Consider the following 21,582-nt stretch of genomic DNA (forward strand, 5'->3'; position numbering starts at 1 on the left):
TTTTACCTAATCTCCACACCCAGCGTGGGCTCAAACCCACAACCCCGAGATCTGAGTCTCGCGCTCCATCACCTGGGCCAGCCAGGACCAGGGTATATGTTCTGTTGCTAGGGAGATGCTCTCAGATTTGGTTTATTTATCTGCGGTCTTCCAGCTAAAATAACCCATCTTGAGTTTCTAGTCCAAACCTCACATATTTTTACATGTAAGGAAAATCAGGCACTGACAAGCAGTGTGCTTGCAAGGTCCCCAAATCACCAAGAAATCGGCAATTGGATAAAGAGCAAAATTGATGACATGTATACACAGAAGAAAGCCAACATATTTTTAAAAATTAGATTTTTTCTATAATACACTGAACATGAGGGAATACTATGCTGCTGCACAAAAGACAGTGAGGCGGATCCCTATACACTGCTACGGCGTGAGCCTCACGACAGGCTGTTAAGTTTAAAAAAACAAAACAAAACAGGAAACAAGAGGGAGAAAAGCTGTATGTTGCCAATGTCTAAGAAAGAGGGCTGTGTGCACACACACACTTACATTAAAAATAGGTATGTTGGGGCTCAGGTGGTTGAGCGACCGACTTCGGCTCAGGTCATGATCTCACAGTTTGTGAGTTCGAGCCCCGCGTCCAGGCTCTGTGTCGGAGCCTGGAGCCTGCTTCGGATTCTGTGTCTTCGCCTCTCTCTGCCCCTCCCCTGCTCATGCTCTGTGTGTGTATCTCTCTCTCTCAATAATAAATAAACGTTAAAAAAATAAAATAAAATAAAAAATTAAAAAAATTAAAAAAAAAATAAAAATAGGTATGTTACCTACGGAGGAAAAAAGAAACAGTGCACAAAGATCAGCAACAGAAGCTTGATTTCTGAAAATATTTAATTTTGATCTGGAAACACGAAAATATTTTCTAAACCTTCGACAAAATTTTAAAAGAAGCTATTCCTTAAAATTCAAATAAAAAATGAGTATAACTGGCAACCAGGTGGCTGGCACACTGGGGAACTGGCTCAGGTGACTTTAAAACTTAATTAGGCAAAACATCCCTAGGGATACATACTCTAAGGACAAAAAAGAACTCTAAGAACAACAAGAAAATCCCAAACTGTTTTCAGTAATCACGTTGGTAGTATGTTGGTTTTGTTATTTTAAAACCACCACATATATTTTATAGGATAAAACAAATATATAATGATGCTAACATTGCTGGGAACCAAGGTTTGCAGCATTAGAGAAAAGCGATACCAATATAAACCAACGAAGTAAAAATCAAGTAATACTCAATTTGAAATAAACATCAGTGTGCACTGCTGATATTGTCCCTTAAAAAGCGTATTTGCCTGTCTGTCCACCCAAAAGGCCTAGCAGTGCCTGTCCCCGGTGCCCAGATGGTGGTCTCAAGACACCATTTTCTACAAAAGGGAACCAGAGCTGCTCGGAGAAGAGCCAACGCCAGGCCTGGGGCAAAGAAGTTTAGAACAAATCTGGAACACCTCACGGTACCAGAAAGCAAGGAAGGGAAGAGTGCAGGTCACGTCAAAGGACAAAGGAGCCCACTAAAGAGGCTCCACCAGCCACAAGTGGCTCAGGATTGGCATCTGTAAGAATCCTGTGAGGGACTGAAACGTACCACGTGTGTTGAAGTTCACAAGTTGGTAACACTACTTGAAACAGTCACCTGTCACTTTGGGAGTGGCTACAGAACCATCTCATTATTGAGCACAGAGAAAGAGAACGTATCCTCTTCTTCCTATCTGAACTGCCCCTTAGGGTGACCAAATACTGAACGAAGGGCAGTTTCCATCTACCGACATATTTCAGCTACTCAAGGCAGAACAAACGAGTAATGTCATTTCACAACCTGCGAGGACTAAGTCCAGGCACTGAGCAGCACAGGCCCGGAGCCACGAAGACGCGTGCCTCCTGGTGAGGGCACACACCACGGCCTCAGCAGGGCCTTGTGCTCAAAGGCCAGGCCAGAAGGTGGTCAACCGGCCGGATCTATCACCACCTCACAGGAGATGCAGACGGCAGAACACTTTCGGTGCAAAGGGCAAAATTCAACACAGGGAAACCTGACCACAACCAGCCACCCAAGAACACGTGAGGAAGAAAAGGGACAGGGAGGGGCAGTCACAGGATGCAAACAGGCCGGAGGGACATTATCAGCTAGCTGCCGCTGTGCGAGCTCTGCTTCAAACAAACTAAAAACACTGACACAACTGGGGAAAACTGAATGGCCCTGGTATTATGAATAATTTTTAAAACTGCACTTTTCTTAATACTTGAGAATTTATCAAAAATAGCTATATATTAAATCTCACTACGGATGTAAGCATTTCAAACCCATTTTATATTCATTTTACTGTTCTAACATAGTAAAGAGTTCTTAATTTCAAGTATAATGTGCCACTCAATCACAAATTAGAGATGAAAACAGGGTATTTTGTTTCCTTTCAAACTCCCAGAGAAAGATAGTTAGGGAGCAAACAGTTCATGCACCAGAAGATGCAATCCCAGAGCACCTGGCTGGCTCGGTCAGAAGAGCATGTGATTCTTGATCTTCGGGTTGAGTTCAAGCCCCACCTTAGGTGCAGAGATTACTTAAAAATAAAATCTTAAAAAAAAAAAAAAGATGCAATTCTCAGCTGAAGCAAGCCTCCACCCGCGGCCACCAGCACCTTCACTGCAGTGGGGTCCTGCTAGGGAAGGGTGGCCCCAAGCTTTCAGAGGGTAGGCCTATGAGGCAGAAATTCCTACAATTACCCTTGGCATCAAACACATGTATCATTACTGGGTCATGAAAGGTGGCGTTGATTATTCTCGAGGTTTAACGCTGGTTTAAAAAAAATGAAAAATAAAATGAAGGTCTGACACCAAAATACGGTACTACATGTGCAGAAGGTACTCAGATACATCTGTTACAAAGTGAAATTACTAAAGCCAAAAATGAGTACATTCCGGATGTTGTTTAATGCCTTTATTTTTCTGAAAAGCAAACAAGTTCCAGCTGCAAAAAGAAATCTATATAAATTAAAATCGTCCAGTGACATACCCGTGTGTCATATGCTGTAAGAAGATACACCAAAGCTCGATCAGGGAGGAAGAGATTTCAACAGAGAAAGAAGCAAGGCGGTGTCAGTCTTATCCTTCTTCACAGAATGTAGTGGAGTCTCTTACCTGAAGAGTAAGAATAATACTCGGTCATCTCACACCGGGAACATTTTTGAAACTTTTAAAACTAGAATTTCAAAAATGTAAATTAAAAAAAACGATCAAGAAAGAAGTTCAAATAACACATTTTAACCACTCTATATAAAGTGTACTTTGGATTTGCTACGTTTTTTTTGAGTTGGACACAAATGACAAAGTCAGGATGTCTTCGGACTATTTTTATTTTAACATAACTTTTATCGTGGAGTATTACACATAAAAAGCACAGGAAACACGCATGTTCAGCACATAAACGAACGCTAGTTCAGCTACCACCCCGGCCAAGAAATAGAACACTGCTGAAACCCCAAAAAAGGCAGGGTGCCTCTCTCTGACCCCAAGCCCTTTCCTCCTACTGTGAGCAACTACCCTAACTTTTATGGTTACCATTCCCTACTTTACATTTATCCCCTAGGTATGTGGCTCTGATGCAGCTCTTTTGCCAACTTCTGAATTTTATGAGAACAGAATCCTATGCGCGTGTTCCTTTGTCTTGCTCTTTGTTTTTTTCTGCTCCACCCGCCATTTACTTTCATTGCTACGTAGTATTCCACTGCGTAAATAGACCGCAATTTATTTATCCATTCCCCTGTCCCCTGAATAGCTTCTGCTTTGGAGCAAAGCCACACCACTGAGATCTGGGGCCCCTGGGTGGCTCAGCCGGCTAAGCGTCCAACTCTTGGTTTTAGATTCAGCTCATGATCTCCTGGGTTTGAGCCTCTTGTCAGGCTCTGAGCTGACAGCACGGAGCCTGCTTGGGAGTCTCTCTCTGCCTCTCCCCCACTCACACTCTCTCATGCTCTCTCAAAATAAATAAATAAATAAATAAATAAATAAATAAATAAATACTAAAAAAAAAAAAAAAAGATACACTACAAAGATCTTTCTGGTGCAACTATCTTAATTAAGCACATGAGCATGTATTTCTCTGGTGTATACACCTAGAAATGTGACTACTAGGTTATCCAGTAAGTATCTACTCAACTTTGCCAAATAAAGCCAAACTATTTCCCAAAGCAGTTGCAACAATTTACACTCCCACCAGAAGGGTATGAGAGAGTTTCTGGTGCTTAACTTCTTCAACAAGACTGGTCAGACTTTTTAATTCTTGCTAACTGAATGGCTGTGTAGTGGTATCCTAAGAATTCTTTGTTACATAGAACTTAATAATTATTTTGAATAAATTCATGAAATTTTACATCTGACAACTGCAGCAATGCAAATTTAATTTTGCAACCAAGTATCTGTTCATTTTTCCAATGGTTACTGCACTATGATTTCTCATCAGGTTTAATTAACTCCCTAACCTCAGTCCACCAGCCTCCAGAGACACTGACTCCAACCCCCAGGCATAGGGGGACGTGTGCCAGTTGAGCATCCTAGTCCCTGGGCAGAGTTGGTTCATCCCTGTGAACATACAAAGTCAAAATTAATGAAGTCTTTTCTTCCTCCTCTGGAACTCAAAGAGATTCTCTCTTCCCCAAAGTACCTGAACACGTGGAAAGCAATCTGCCAACTAGGACATCTTGTGTGAGCAAGAAACAGACTTGTTTGTAATAAGCTACTTATTTTGTTACAGGAATCAGAGTTGCCCACTGTTTAATGTGAAATGACACGTGTTAATGACATTCTAGTAACACTCTAGTCCTGCTCTTTGCCTTAAAGTATATTTTGTCTGACACTATATGATCTTATTTTTGGTGTTTGCATAGTTTATTTTTTTCATCATTTTACTTTCAACATTTCTTAATCCTTATAGATGAATGTCTTGTAAACAGTATATAGTTGGATTTTTTAAACACCTTATTAAAAAAAAAATCTTGGTATCTTCGTCTTCTAAATGGAAAATTTACTCTATTCGCATTGGAAGCCATTACATACACCTAGGTAGATTTAATTCTACCATTGTACCTGGGGCTTTCTTTCCTTTTTTAATCCCAACCCAACCTACCAGAGGCTTTTCTATTTGCCTTCTTTTGGATTGTTACCATTCCAACCTCTGCTCCCTAGTAATCTAGAAGTCACGTGTCTGGTTTTTATTCTTCTTATGATTACTTTAGAAATACAATGTGATGTGCAGGCTCTTAAAGGCCACTGCGGTATCTCTCCCCTTCTCTTGGACAGCAAGGACTTTAAAATACTAACTCCATTCATCACACTGCCAACGTATGTCCTACCGCTGTGTTTACATATGTGCACGTATTTTTGTCATTATTAACATCTTAGGTGACCTTCATTTTTGTTAGATGGAGAATCCTTTCCTGTTGTGTAGTGAAGGTATCACTCCTAGTGCTTTTTGGCTTTCACTGCTGGTGTCGGGAAGCGGCCTGTTGTGCCTCGGTAGGCAATCATGTGCTCCACTACCCTGTGTTTGGCTGTGGGATTTCTTTTTGCTTAGGGTATCCTGCCAGTCGTTTGTTGAACATCTTAAAACTACGGTTTGGATTGTTTCAAGTTCCTGGAACACTGTCAACCGTTTTCTTCTCAAACACTGCTCTGCACCATCCGTGTCCTCTACTCCCAGAACCCAATTACACGTACGTCAGACTTCACTACCTCCTCCGAGTCTCCTGCCTTCCTTTGCGTTCCCCATACTTCTATCTCTGTGCTTCACTTTCATTTTCCTTTTTTTGATCTATCATGATGTGGATTACACTGATTGATTTTCCAGTGTTAAACCAATTTTTCACTCTGAGATAAACCTTATTTGATTGTTATGTAATATCCTTTTTATGTTTCTACATGGATTATATTTGCTAAAGTTCATGGGAGACATGCGTGTACAACAAATACACTTGGTGGTTTTCCTTTATTACAATGTCTTTGTCTAGTTTTGCTTTCAGAGCAGTGCTGGCCTCGTAGAATGAGATAGGAAGCGTTTCCTCCTCCTCAATTTTCTAAAAAAGTTTTTGTCTGATTAGTATTCCTTCTTCTATAAGTGTTTAATACAATTCACCAGTGAAGTCATTTGGGTCTGGAGTGTTCTTTGAGGTAAGGAGTTTAATTACAAATTCAATTTCTTTAATAAATACGGTTATGAAGGTTATATATTTCTTCGAGTGAGCTTTGGTGGTTTGTGTTTTTCAAGGAATGTTTTCATTTTGTCAAATTTATTGGCACAAAATGATTCACAATTTTACCCTTCTTACCCTTTCAACGTCTGTAGGATCTGTAGTGATACCCTCTTTTACATCCCTGATATTGGCATTAATATTTTCTTTCATTCCCACTGATGACAGATTATCCTGGATATGACAGTCACCTTTGACTTACTACAGTTTACCTGCAAATACTATTACACCACTTTAAGCATATAGTAACACCATATTTCTGTTTCTCCTCTCCCGTCTTTTGTGCAGTTTTCATTTATTTACCTCTGCAAGTATAAGAAGTCCCACATTACACTGTTATTTTTGCTTTAAATAGCCTATTTTTATTTTCTTATTATTATTTTGAAAGTCTATTTATTTTGAGAGAGACAGAGAAAGCAGGGGAGAAGTAGGGAGAGGAACAATCCCAAGCAGGCTTGGCACCCGCACAGAGCCCGATGTGGGGCTCGAACACTCGAAACTGTGAGATCATGACCTGTGCTGAAATGAACAGTTGAATGCTTAACTGAGCGAGCCACCAGGCGCTCCAAAATAGCCAAAAAAAAAAAAAAAAAAAGCAATTAGAAGTGAGAATTGACCATTTCTGGTTCTTTTCATTCCTTTCTGTAAAAATTTCCATCTGGTATCATTTCCTTCTACCTGAACTTCCTTAAAAAATTTCTTGAAGCGTAGGCACGCCTGGGGGGCTCAGTGGGTTGAGCACAGACTTTGGCTCAGTCATGATCTCACAGTTAGGGAGTTTAAGCCCCGCATCTGACTCACTGCTGTGAGCACAGAGCCGGCTTCAGATCCTCTGTCCCCTTTCTCTCTGCCCCTTCCCCACTTGCACTCCCTTTCTCAAAAATAAACAAACATTAAAAGAATTTTTTTCTTGTAGTGCATGCAGTTCTGCTGGCAATAAAATCTGTCAGCTTTTCTTGGCCTAGAAATTTTGATTTCACTTTTATTTCTAGAAGATATTTTCTCTGGGCACAGAATTCTAAACTAACAGGTTTTTCTTTTGGTACTTTAAACATGTCATTCTGTTGTCTTTTGGCTAGCACAAATCGGACCAGAAGCCAGCTGCCATTTCTATCTTTGTTCCTCTGTAATGTCTTTTCTTCTCACTGCTTTTTAAGTTTTGGGCTTTTTTTTTTTCTCTTTATCACTGGTTTTTCAGGAATTGGATGTTGCAGTATGTCGGTATGGTTTTGTGTACTCTATTTGGGATTTTTGAGCTTTGTGGTTTATAGTTTTCATCAAATTTTTAATTTTTTTTCAGCCATTATTCCTTCAAATGTTGTTTCCATTCCCTCCTCTCCTGGAACCCCAATTACACATATCTTGGAGCAGGTGGTTTTGTCTCACAGGTCCCTAAATGCTCTGTTATTCTCTTCAGTCTTCTCTATTCTTTTTGCTGTATTTTGGATTGTTTCTATTGCTAAGTCTTGAAGTTCAATGACCTTTTCTGTAGTGCCAACCTGCTATTAATCTCTCTACTGCATTTTTCATTTCAGATACAGTATTTTTCATCTGGAAGTTTTATTTCAGTCTTTCTTTTCATATCTCTCATTTCACTCATTTTCCTCTACATTTTTGAATATGTGTGACTTCCATGTAACAGTTATTTTAATGTCCTTGTCTGCGAATTCCATCATCTGTTATTTTTGGGTCTGTTTCTATTGACTGATTTTTTTCCTGGTTAATATCATATTTTCTTGCTTCTCTGTATGCCTGATAGTATTTTTTAAGGTTTTTAAATTTTTTTTAATGTTTTTTAAATTTATTTTTGAAAGAGAGCATAAGCAGGGGAGGGGCAGAAAGAAAGAGGGGGTCAGAATCCGAAGCAGGCTCCAGGCTCTGAGCTGTCAGCACAGAGCCCAATGCGGGGCTTGAACTCACGAACCACGAGATCATGACCTGAGCCAAAGTCCAATGCTTAAGGGACTGAGCCACCCAGGCACCCTGCCTGGTAATTTTTATTGTATGTTGGACACCCAAATTTTTTTTACACTATTGGGAGCTAGAATTTACTATACCCTTTCTTTTTCTTTTAAAGTAGGCTCCACACCCAGTATGGGGCCCAACATGAGGCTTGAATTCACAATCCTGAGATCAAGACCTTAGCTGAGATCAAGAGTTGGATGCTTAATCAACTGAGTCACCCAGGTGCCCCAAGATTTTATTATATATATATTTAGAGAAAGAGAAAGAACACGAGCAGGGGGAAGGGCAGAGGGAGAGAGAGAATTTTTTTTTTTTTTTTTTTTTTGAGAGAGACAGAGAGAGAGAAAGACAGAGACAGAGAGAGCACAAGCAGAGGAAAAGACCGAGAGAGAGAATCCCAAGCACGATCTCAGCTTTAGCAGGGAGCCCGATGCGGGGCTCCATCTCCAACCATGAGACTACAACCCAAGCCAAAATCAAGAGTCAGATGCTCAACTGGCAGCCACCCAGGTGCCCTGAGAATCGGAAGCAGGCCCCATGCCCAGGGTGGGAGCCCAATACAGGGCTCAATCCCACAGCCCTGTGATCAGGACCCAAGATGAAATCAAGAGTCAGACGTTCAAATGAATGAGCCACCCAGGCACCCCTATTAAGTCCTTAAGTCCTTTTCAATACAGCAGGACTTTGTTCTGAGAAACGTTATTTGGAACCATTTAGGGCAGGTCTACAATGGCCTTTATGGTCTAGAGCTAATCCAGCCCCACTAGTGAGGGGAGGGAAGTCTACCCGATCCCCTAAATGGAAAAGCTGCTCCGAACCCACCCTCACAAAGATTAAAAAACAAGCCTTACAAGGATCCGATACTACTCTAGGTGGTGGGAACACAAACTGTCTCAGCCCTGTGGGATATCCACAAATTGTTCAGTCTATTCCTTTCTGGTGGTTCTTTTCCTGGCTTTGTGTTTCCTCTCGTGTATGTGCTGGTCAGTACTCAACCAGAGTCTCAAGGGGGTCCTTCTACAGATCTCTGGATTCTCTAAGTAGCTCCCTTCCTCTCCTAGATACTTTGCCCCCCAAACTCTAGCTGCTTTGTTCTCCCAAATGCTGGGTGTTTGTCACTTCAGTAAAGCCAGTGGGTTCTGGCTTCTCTCTCCTACCCTGCAGTGTGGAAACACTCTCGAGACCAGGATTTGCCTGGCGGTCAAATCTAACCTACTACTAGTTTTTATAAATAAAGTTTTATTGGAACACATCCACACCCATTCATTTGCATACTTAGTATGAAAGCAGACACAGAGTTGAGTGTGTAACTCTGACAGAGACCATACGGTCTGAAAAGCCTAAGATATTTACTGTCTGGCCCTTTACAGAAAAATTTCATGGGCCCTGCTCTAGAGAGTAAGCTGGAATAATCATAGGGCTCATTTCCCTTATTTTAGGGAATACGGTCCTAACCTGTCTGCTGGCCAATGTCTGAAACTGTTATTTCATATGTTTTGTCTGGTTTTCAAGTTGTTTAAGGAAAAGAGTCAGGTTTGGGACAAGGATGAGGAGAATAAGGCACATGACTCAAGTAAATTTTAAAGGAGTACCAAAAAATTCAGTTTTAGAGGTAAAAACCAAAGTTAATAAAAAAAAATCTACAAGAAGAAAATAGTAAAATTTTAAAGATAGTACCAGGAGCAGTGCTGAACTGAGTCATATCTGAGCTGAGGCAAAAGGAAAGATCATTAATTCTGATCCTATCTATATTTAAAAGTTGATTTTTTCATTACTGATCTATTTGCACCAAATTTGATTTTCTAAAAGTACTGTAATAAACTGTTTATTTTCTTAAAGGTTTTATTTTTAAGTAATCTCTCCAACCAAAGTGGGGCTCAAACTCACAACCCCAAGATCAAGAGTCACACGCCCCACCGACTGAGCCAGCCAGGTGCCCCTAAAATATTTATTAATCGCAATTATTGAGCTTTCTGGTGTCAATTCTGTACCAGGTCCTGGTGGACAGTAAACCTGGTCCCTGTTACTCTGCCACAGCAGAAAGGGAAGACTCCGGAATAACTTTCTTACTAAGCACATCACGCTCATACATTATAACTACAAGGATTTATCAGAACCAGAAAAGTAAATGCTTTCCTTCTCAGAAAGATCTTAAAACAGAAAACACTTCAATATGAAACATTATGCTCCAATTACTTCTATTTGCAGCTAAGAGTCTCATACGTACATAGTCCCACACATAGACACTTTGGAGACAGGGAAATACTACAAGAATGTAAAAACTTTCCTATTATTACTAAATTAATACATGCACACAAAGATATTACAACTTTAATCATGTAATGTTGGGGAGATACATTTACATTACGGGGTAGACCAAAACCAGCCACCAGCAGCAACTGCTACCACGTCCATTTACTAACTGGTGAAGGTAGGTGCCAAGGCTCTCAACACATCAGTTCAATTAAAAGCAAATCAAGCAACAAACTTCATTCCAGATTCTGCAGGGTCACCACCCTGCTGGTGCTCCTCTCTAGTGAATGTGGCAGGAAAGCGCCAGGCAAGCACAAGTGGAAGTACTCTCACCATCGCAAGAATAAAAGAACCTCCACCGTAAGCCAACTTCTACATATTCTCCACAGCGTTTATTTCACTTTCTAAAAGCACAGGTGCAGGGGCACCTGGGTGGCTCAGTCGGTTAAGCGTCCGACTTCGGCTCAGGTCATGATCTCACAGCTGTTGAGTTCCAGCCCCCAGTCGGGCTCTGTGCTGACAGCTTGGAGCCTGGGGCCTGCTTCCGATTCTGTCTCTCTCTCTTTCTCTCTTTCTCTCTTTCTCTCTTTCTCTCTCTCTCTCTCTCTCTCTCTCTCTCTCCCCCCCTCCCTCCCCCGCTCATGCTCGGGCACACTCTCTCTCTCTCTCTCAAAAATAAACATTAAAAAAATTTAAAAAATAAATAAAAGCACAGGTGCAGAAAAATGTTTTCAAATGTAATGACTAAAAAAAAAAAAGCTTTTTCCTTAATCAAAAATTTTATGGTATTAAGTTTAGTGGAGAAACAAAGACTATGAAATTAAAAGTTGTAATTTTTATGAAGAAATAGTCAAAACTCATGAAATGAGTTAATTTAACAATCAGATACCATTCAAGTTCATGAAAGCATCCTCCCCACCCCAAAATTCCCTCTTCCACCTGCTCCTTCTGACCTGGCCTTGGGTGTGAGTCGGCCTGCCGCCCAGCCTTGCTCAGCAGGCGTGCCTGCCCTCCCTGGCTAAGACCCTGCCTCTGCGTCGCAAGGGTGCAAGGGCGGACTTGCACACCACGCCCCCTGGTCCGCTTTCTCCTGTGCCTTGGCTCCTTCCCTCTCACTCCCTTCATGTCCTGCCAGACACTTCATCCTCAAGACTCCGTTCACGTGTCTTGACACCTACCGTTTACACTCAACTCACAGTTTGGTCACGAAACTTGAGGGCAGAGATCATGCTAAATTTAGATCTGTAGCCTCCCTCCACCCCCAGCAGCTAGCAAGGTGCTAGGCACACTCAGCAGGCACCTGCTTTCTAGGGAGTTAAACTTCTCTAAGCATCTTTCCAAGTACCTTCCCTTCCCAGTGAAAGTGACCTTCCTCAAGCCCTGGTCTATACTATAAGGACACCCATCATAACACAAGCCTACACTGGCTTTGCTTCCTTCTCTCTCTCTCCCACCTGACTGTCAGCTTTCTGAAGATAGAAATGTTTTCTTTGGGTATGTGTCTTCTTTGGGTTTGTATCTTCAGCACTTAGAAAGGATCTACCACACAGTAAACATTCAATACATATTAGTAGTTATTATTCAATTATTCCTGTGATTATACATTTATTCCTCACAAGTCTAAATATTCTTCTCCATTTCCCCCTCCATTATAGATATGAGGAAACTGAAACACAAAGATTCAGCAATTTCCCAACATTACACATCAGCAAGTGACAAAGTGGTCTGCCTCTTCCTAACATCTATGTCTATTATCAGAAAGTGACGACCTCAACAAAGGCATGCCCACTGACTCATGATGTAAGAATCAGTCAAGATTTACACTGTAAAAGTGGATTTGCCATATGCACCTCTCAAATTATCTTCAAAAGGTTATCCGATGCTCCAAATCTCTCCTTGGACTATTGAGGAACTAAGATAAAGACATTTAGCAACTTGCCCAGAGGAGTCAGAGTCAGCAGGACTGAAACTGGTCTCAAAGACCAGTGGTCCCTCCTTGGTGACTTGCCCAGCATTCTCGACCACTCAGACAACTATACATTCAAATCCTAGGTGATCATCTAATTTCTGAGCAACAAGTAAAATACATGCCTCAAAATTCCCAAAATGTCAATAAGGCCTAATGAATGCATTCGTCCCTTTTTAAAACCAAGCATCTTTTTTCACTATTTTGAATTTCAGCACTGACATCCCCAGAGTTTATTTATTCCCTTAAGACTAGCACAGGACATTCGTGACCAGATACACCAAAAATAACGTCTTTAGCTGAACTAAGGCCATTTCTGATTTCAAGAAGACACTGAGATATTGGCTAGGCTAAAATAAACTTCTCCCATCATTTGACTAACTATAACTATTTGCTTGCTTTCTAGCTACTTTAATATGAGAACTGACTAGAATTATTTAGCTTACTTTTGAAAAGCAATATCCAGGGGCACCTGGTTAAGCATCTGACTCTTGATTTCCCCTCAGGTCATGATCTCACAGTTCGTAAGATCAAACCCCACAGCAGGCTCTGTGCATACAGCCGGCTTGCGATTCTTTCTCCCTCTCCTTCTGCCCCTCCCCTGCTTGCTCGCTCTCTCTCTCTCTCTCTCTCTCTCTCAAAATAAATAAGTAAATAAACAAACAAACATTTTTTAAAAAAGAAAGAAAGAAAAGCATTACCCAAATGGATCTGAACAAGAAGGAAAAGAGCTAGTTAACAGTGAAATGACTATCCCATGCCACTGGGTAACAGTTAAAACTACTCTTGTGTGAAACAAAACCATGTCTTGGAGCTATAATGCAGTGGTGAGTTTGGGTTGGTTGGGTGTCTCTGAAGTCTTACTCACCTGAACTCATGATCAAATATACATTACCACCACATGCTTACTTTAGTCCTAAAACACGAAATGTCACATATATTTTTACAGATAGTCATGTTGAAAATTTTAAATATCTAATATAATATTCCTAGGATCTTTTTGAATCTAATATTCTCACGCTACGTAAACCCTCCAGAATAAATCAACTTCCTAATCAAATGTGACCCCCACCACATTTGCCAGAATTGCTGGACCCACCAGTACCAAGTTTCCTACATGACATCCAAATGATCACATTGTTTTAACTTAAGGTGGTACAGAAGCGTGACATCTTTCCAGGTCACCCTGAAATTTTCATCTGAACCGTCTTTCAAATAAACCCTATTCTGCAATGTTCGCTTTTGCTTAATATAGTTATGATTCACTTCAATTTACTGAATTTAAATAAAGATTTGTTATGCGACATCAAATCTCTTCGGTTTCCCCCTAAATTAATCAACATTTGGAACCGAAAATATTCTAGTGTCAACACTTTTTATACAAAAAGAAAAGTCCACATTAATAAAATTTTCTACTGAAATAATATAAAAATAAATCTTAATGTGTAGGTTAGATCAGTGCTGCTGAAGAACTCCAGGACTGACTCACCAGCCAGAAACGCCCACAGGGCAGGTAGCACCCAGCCATGCTGTGGGCCCTGAAGAGCCATGCCACGCCTTGCACACGGCAGCTGGCAAGGTCCCACCTGGCCCAGCAGTTGGGACCAAAGCTTGTCTGATGCCAGTTCCTTGTTCCCACTCTCACAACTGTCCAATAAATAGGTTTTTTTTTAATTTTTTTTTAATGTTTTATTTATTTTTGAGACAGAGAGAGACAGAGCATGAGCAGGGGAGGGGCAGAGAGAGAAGGAAACACAGAATCTGAAGCAGGCTCCAGGCTCTGAGCTGTCAGCACAGAGCCCGACGTGGGGCTTGAACTGACAAACTGCAAGATCGTGACCTGAACCGAAGTCGGACGCTTAACTGACTGAGCCACCCAGGCGCCCCTCCGATAAATAGTTTTGAATGACAGCACCCTTCTCCAATCTGGCAGTGTCATGAGGAGGACAAAAGAGCATTCTATAAATTAAAATATCAAACGCACTGGGGCTGGCTTAACTAGTTTCTCAAAATTACCTCAAAATTACCTGAATTCAAAGGATGCATTAAAAGCTGCTACCCTCACAATGTATTCATTCACGTACAAGAAAACTAACATGGAGATCAAGAGAGGAAAGGGCCATTGAGGACATAAAGAGTCACTATTCTTGGTTGTTTCCGGCTGCTTGGTGGAGTGGGAAAACACAAGTATTCAATAATTTGAAAAGACAGTAAGTTAGTAATGGAAAAAAGATTTCTTGGTTGAGTCAGTAAACACTTGAAAACTTCCAAGACGGTCCTGTGAAGGACACAGAGCATCAGAGCCACCTAGGATGGCCAGCACAGTACAGGGAGGAGGAGACAAGAAAGACGGGGACCCTGAAGACGGTCTATGGGGAAGAGGACACAGCACAAGTAGATGTGTGTGTGCGTGCACGCGTGTGACGTGAAAACTACCAAGGAGGCTCCTGGTGAACACACCAGTGACACCCATTTAAGTAGGTACAGGGAAGGCCTCCTTGGGGAGAGGACATTTAAGCCATGATCTGAAGGATCAGTAGAAACGAACTATTTCTGTAGTTCTCGGATTTTAAAAATATAAACATAAATAAATACAATAAGGAAATCAAGTGTTTAAGAAGTAGCTCAGTATCGAATATCAATTCAATATCCTCGTTTTACAGGCTACACAGGGAAAAAAATAATCTTGTAATTCAAGGGTACCAATCTTCTTGCTGTACTTCTGGTTGGTGTTAGCGCACGCACATACACTAACATATACCAAATACAAGGGTATAAATATATATATATATGATAAATATAACCATATATTATATTGATAAATACTAATGGATGATAAATATTAACTGAATGAATGGGTTGCTGGCCACAGCTCAGAAAATGTTAAAAAAAAAATACTTTTCTTCTCACACTTCTTTTCCAAGCAATGAACTAAACCTTCAAGCAATTTATTTGCAGGCGTTAAATTACATTTCAAAAATAGCTTTATTAAAGGGGGTACAGAACTGTTTCTGAACAACTTAGAAGCCTTCTTCTAAATTAATGTTACAAACAGAATTTTTAGAGGAGCAAAATCTGAGCGTAGGACATGAATTTGTTTTACGAGATTTGTAGCTGCAAGTTGTAGTAATGATAAATGATAAAACCATCCAGCACTACTGGACATTTTCAAACTCCAAGGCAGAATAAAAAGGGAAACAATGTGCTAGGAACTGTGGGTTGTGAGTTAAGGCTCTAAGCTGACAAAAACCCTACATTCTGGGCCATAGACCCAAGGCTGGGGTTGGAGGAAGAAGGCAGAGCTGGCCAGGAGCTCCCCCACCTGGGCTGGGACCCTCCCTCCATGCCCTGGGACTGAGTTTCATTGATGCAGGGCTGGGGGGGCTGGGGATGAGGACGGAATGAACACGATTATGTCTGGAGGTTTCAGCATTTCACGCTTTGTATCTTCAGTAATCTAGAACACGGGAAAGACATTTCCTCATGAGCTCCATCCTGAGCTCCATCCATCTTTGCAGACCGTTTCAACTCTACTGCTGTATCAGAGACGGTTTCGATGCAATAGGGGAGTGACTCAGAAAATACGAGTTCCCTTCTTAAATAGCTGTCTGATAGCTGAGCACCAGCTGCCAAGGAAGCACACGAAAGGGGTGCTCATTCCAATCTGAGGGTCTGAAGACCCTTGCAAAATAATCCTAATTAATGAATCTGCCTATGAAATGCCATTTTGTAACATATGCAGGGTTTATCTAAGTGTGAAAATGTGTCATTTTTTTAAGCTTATTTATTTATTTTATTATTTATTTATTTATTTTGGAGAGCACACGCACAAGTGGGAGGGGCAGAGAGAGTGGGAGACATAGAATCGGAAGCAGGCTCCAGGCTCCAAGCTGTCAGCACAGAGCCCGATGCGGGGCTCAAACTCACGAACCGTGAGATCATGACCTCAGCCGAAGTCGGACACTTAACCGACTGAGCCACCCAGGTGCCCCCAAATTAAAATAATTATTCTTCTAAGCCAAAGAACAACTTAAATTATACCGCTGAATTCATTTTTAGTTTATCGCAGGTTTCTAATACCAGTGCCTGATTCTCTTACCATAAGTGAGCGTATCCTCCTGTACCTGGACTGAAATGGTGGTGAGCAGTCAGAGTGTGCTGGCCGTCCCTCTGGGTTCTACCACATCGGAACTGCCTAGGGAACTCAACACCACGCTGTCTGCTAGGGCACTTTCTTTAGAGACCTCAAGAAGTCAGACTCTTAGGCAGGGCATCTGGGTTAGAGGATTCCTCTTATCAAGGAAAGCAGAAATCTTTCTCCACCTGAAAGGTTACATCTAAGACTCTCTTGATGCAGTTCTCTCAAAAGAGAGGTAATTTCATTCTGTCTCACCTGTGGGTAACAACACACTTGTCCTGGAGTTCTTTACAGATCACCAAAGAGAAACTTGTAAACATTATGTTTTCCATCTCGTTCTCACCGATGCAGACTGTCCCGTATCCTACCGCGGGCCTACTGAGCCACAGGCCCCAGATGCTGCTGGACCTGTACCTCGTCTAACTCCTTCTCCGTCATCTTTGCCCACCGTGCCCAAATCTGCAACAGCCCTACCACTTTTCGGGGGCTCCAGAGTTATTCAGACAGTTAATGTGTTTCTATTATGTACTGAGCCTGAGACCCAACAGTGAGAAATGGGCTTCCTACCCTCACCGAGCTCAGTATCGGGGGGGGGGGGGGGGGGGGGGGGGCGCAGGGGGCACAGGTGCTGAGTCCTGGGAGAATGCCCTAGCTACCTGGTAACCTGAGCACAAGAAGCCTTATAAGCTGAACCTCCCGCTATTATAGTAAGTAAGGTGTAACTTGTATGCTGCACCTAATATTGCTATGTTGTTTTGCCTTTAGTAAACACAGTATTGTGACCTTGATTTAATAGGTGACCACTGGGCCCCTAGCCTCTCTGGAAAATACCACAGGTTGGCAGAAGGGTAGCTGCAGACACTCAGGCTAAGCGCTCCGGCACACAGGCCAGCATCTCTCATCACAGCATGCGGCCTGAGGGGCGGAGGAAGTGCCCCTCAAGTCTCCAGCACGCTGAGCAGTTCAATACATGGCAGGATAAAGAAGAAAGGGAAAGCAGGAACTTTTATAAATTACAGAGCTCTATTCTCCTGTTATTACGATAGGCCTTTTTTTTTTTTTTTTTTTTTTTTAAACAAAAAGAAAAGCAAAACACAGTTACTGAGAGCAAAACTCTTCTGTCAGGAAAGCGATCCTTAGGAAAACAGAGAGCCAGGAGCCAGGTTTCCAATCCTAGGTCTGGTTCTGACTACGGCTGCGGAGCCGTAACCAAGTGGCAGTTTCCTCATCTGTAAAATAAAGGGACTGAACTGGATGAGGATTCTCAACTAAGGCCTGTAGGTGAGCTACCACAAAATGCCCGCAGAGGTGAGTCTGAGAAGCTAACACTGCCTTCAGGTTCAAAATTTAAGCTGTATGAGCTGAATGATCATCAATCAAGAGAATGGGATCTACACAAGTGTGAAATGTTCTCCCAGGGCCTGGCAGGGCCCTCTCTTAGGAGCCAATGCCTCAGACCTCCTAGGCAAGCTGCCCGGGGCCTTTTTCAAAATATTAGCAAACAGGTATTCCAGTCGCACGCAATCAAGGTATCAATATGGTTTAAATTCTTAAGGGGAGCTAGTTTTCAAAGCAACTATGCTACATGTATTTCACATAAACAGCAAACAATCCTTTAGTAATGAAGATAATGGGCCTTCGTGTATTAGTTTCACAGGCTTGGCATTTTGAACGCCGGTCTTTCTAACTTGGGCCTCCCTCTCCAAAACCAACCATCGTGATATCCCAGAAATATAAATGAGGCGGGGCTGCCTCTCTGGAAGTCAGGCTCTATGAGAGCCCTGGGGCGTTACTGGAAAGAAGCTCTTCACGCGGACAGAAAGCTCTGCCAGAACCACACCAGCACACGGGGTTGCAGCTACGCCTTGGGGATGTCAAGGATTTCCAGTCCTCCGGAGGCGCAGACGTGCCAGCCCATTCTACACCACCCACAGACTGAGGTGTTGGGACACTACACACACAGGCTTGCTCCCCAGCCTGGAGCTGAAAACCATCTCTTGACCATAGTCTCTTGCCAAGAACCCAGAGACCATGGCAGACGTGACCAGAGGAAGGACCGAGCTGAACAGACAACTCTGGTAAACGAAGAAAAAGGATGTGATACACACGGACAGCTGAATTTATTTACGCTAATCATGAATGCAGGCTCTCAGCTGGAACATCTCACTTAAAACGCCAGAAGGTTCAGTACCCATTCATAAGCTTTTCAGAATGCACGCAGTTGCCATGGTAACCCTGACATTGTATTTCTTGGCATTGGACGTATAAATTACCACCCATAATACATGTAACACCGTTTGGGGGCCGCCAATTCATAGACAAATAAATAAACCTGAGTTCTGACTCTCAGCCTCCCTCTTAGATAAACAAAGAGGAGCAGCTAGAGGTAGCATCCGCCTCACCCCGGGATAAGCACACAGCTCCGCACACCCGAAAACGCGCCTCTGAAGGCAAGTAAGAACTACGGAAATTAGATTTCCTCATCCACTGCCATATGGCTGAGATTTTGGGAAACACAATGTTCCATGCCAGATGAATGATACTGTCATTGCTTAAGTTATAGAAGCAAATCCATTCTATCCGTGTCTACATCTCTGGAACTCAACCGTGTTTAGTAAGTCAAAGAACAAGCAGATCTCTTTAAAGAACATCTTTAATAATTTGTTTAGATGGCATCTGTCAACACTAAATAAGAAAACTGTTCAAACGTTCAAACTGTCCTTTCGTAAGAAATCCAAGTTTTGTTTCTTTGGTTCAGAAGAGATCTACTCAATCATAATTCTTCACCTTCTCTAGGGATAGTCATAAACATTTAAAATACATATTATGCATGATTTTTACAGTCCTTACCTTCTCATAATCCACCATCTGAACACAGAGGAGAAAATAAAATTAGCATGCACAAACTGCAAAGGCATCCTGACTCTCACATCCCAGGAAGCCCACTGCACCAGGAACTTAAGAGAGCTGCTGCAGGGCATGCCTGTGCTAAGCCACAGCGTTCACAAAAATCACTTCCGCTCTATCCCTAAACAGCTAAGTCCAAGGGAGGATTGCCTTCGTTGTCTCCTCCTTCAGACTGCAGGTCGTAGTCGGCGGCTTCGAGAAAGGGAGCAAAAGACCTCACCACCAGTTGTTTCCATATGAACAGAGACTTTGGTAACCGCTGCATTGCAGTCTTTCTGAAAGCTACAAACCTCAGAAGCAAGAGCTCGGAGAGAGACTCCCCTGGCACAGGAAGCTGCCTTTTGAATCACAAAGATTTTATAAGGATCTTTAAAAAAATGTTGTGAACACCTGAGGGGGGGGGGCATTTCTAGATTTTCAACCTATTTCCTAAAGGCTTACTGGTTTGCGGTTTTTACTGGAGGACGGTTTTGACAATTCACTGTGCTGGGTAAGAATACTGAAATTAATGAGATGTGCATGATGACACCGTCTTTAACGCGGAAGTGCTCCCTGTGCGAATCCCGCACATGTGCCGCTGAACAGCAGCTTCAAAACCCCCAACTACAGAGCTACTGGGAATGAACCATGACTTTCCTTCCAGAAAACACAAGTACAGGAAGCACTTCTAGTTGCTCTGTGGGCAGCAATCACCTTGAACAGCCAGCTACCTTCACAGCACAGTAAAAACCATTACGTGATCAGAGCGCTTGAAATACTAAACCATTAACCATACAACCAAATTCAGAAAAAGAGACTTAAAATAGTAGCATGATTACTAAGTGACCTTTAATTTTCATTCATTCATTCAATACATTTAGTGAGCATCAACCGGCCACATGCTGTGTGTGAAAGGGCATGGGTAAGGTCACAGGCACCCGAGGGGGCGAGACGGCTAGAGGACCAGTCATTCCAAGCACGAGGACCCGTATGACGGAGAGGGCCGGCACACAAGGGAGGCAGAACCGGAGCTGGTCTGGGATGCAGGACAAGTTTTATGAGGAAGGAATACTTACCAGGAGCTGAAGGATGTGCTGGGAACAGGGAGGGACGAGGGGAAAGCATCCTCAAAATGGCACACGTCCCTCGGCCGGCACTGGTGTGTCCTCAGCAAGGCCGTGTTCTGGAGCCTGCCTGACCCTCACGGCAGCCCTGGGCCAGCATGGCCCCCACCATGACTGACGGGTGCCTGAGGCATATGGTGCCCGAGGCATGTGGTGACCAAGTAGAAATGACAGAATGTGAGCCTCGTAGGGCAACTCTGTGCTACACTCTTGCACCCCAGGGCCCCTCAGCAGGCAACAGTTGTCTTCCGGAGATTCTGGGGAACCTCCTGATGGGCAATGCTGTCTAAGAGGCCTCGTTCCCCTGAGTTCAGCGCCCCTCCCCTGACACTGAGCAGTGCTTGGTAAAGGATTGGGCGAATGAACACACATTTAGGGAACCTGCCGGTCACCCCTCATCCTGGTAACAGAAATGACCTGTCGTATCCCTGCAAACAAGCTGTTCCCTCTGGTGAGAATCCTCTGCTCCGCCTTCCTCCCATCTACCTAACTTCACACCCTTCACACCTCAGGCTCCGGAATCTTCTCTCCCAGGTAGTCTACACTAACTCCCTTCCCCACCCCTGGCAGCAGGGCCCTTCCTCTGTGCTCCCGTCGTCCCTCGCAGTTACCAGGCTATACGGAAGGACCCCCACCGAAGCCCCCTCACCAGGGGCAGCCGCCACTGCTCCACACACAGGAGTTACTAGTCCCTCTGTGAGACCACCACCAGCGTCCTTTCCATCCGACAGCTGAGCAGCCTGGGGCACGGTGGGGAGAGCCAGGATTCAAACCCCAGCACCCAGGCTCCACAGCCCACACCTCCCCACCTGGTATGCTGCTTTTCTAGGCATCCAACAAAAAGTTCACTGACACCCCCGGGAAACGATGGTGCTCCCCCGGGGCTTTACTCACGGGTGTGGGATGGATCAGATTTATGGAAATACTGCACCCTTCCTACCCTGATCTCTCCCAAAAAAGGTGTGG

General features: G+C 43.0%; 1 protein-coding gene across 5 annotated transcripts in view; it reads right to left on the reverse strand.

The window, feature by feature from the left end:
- TRAF3 (TNF receptor associated factor 3) overlaps positions 1–21,582 on the reverse strand; it is a 131,438-nt gene that overhangs the window by 53,354 nt on the left and 56,502 nt on the right. For 3 of the 5 annotated variants that reach the window (XM_049612097.1, XM_049612094.1, XM_049612092.1), the window contains one exon: positions 3,056–3,180. The gene's annotated coding sequence lies outside the window, so the exon portion shown is untranslated. Of the gene's footprint in view, positions 1–3,055; positions 3,181–4,520; positions 15,917–21,582 lie in introns of those variants that run through there. The other 2 variants (XM_049612096.1, XM_049612093.1) reach the window with 2 other exon arrangements.

This window comes from Panthera uncia (assembly GCF_023721935.1).
Source record: "Panthera uncia isolate 11264 chromosome B3 unlocalized genomic scaffold, Puncia_PCG_1.0 HiC_scaffold_1, whole genome shotgun sequence".
Taxonomy (NCBI): domain Eukaryota; kingdom Metazoa; phylum Chordata; class Mammalia; order Carnivora; family Felidae; genus Panthera; species Panthera uncia.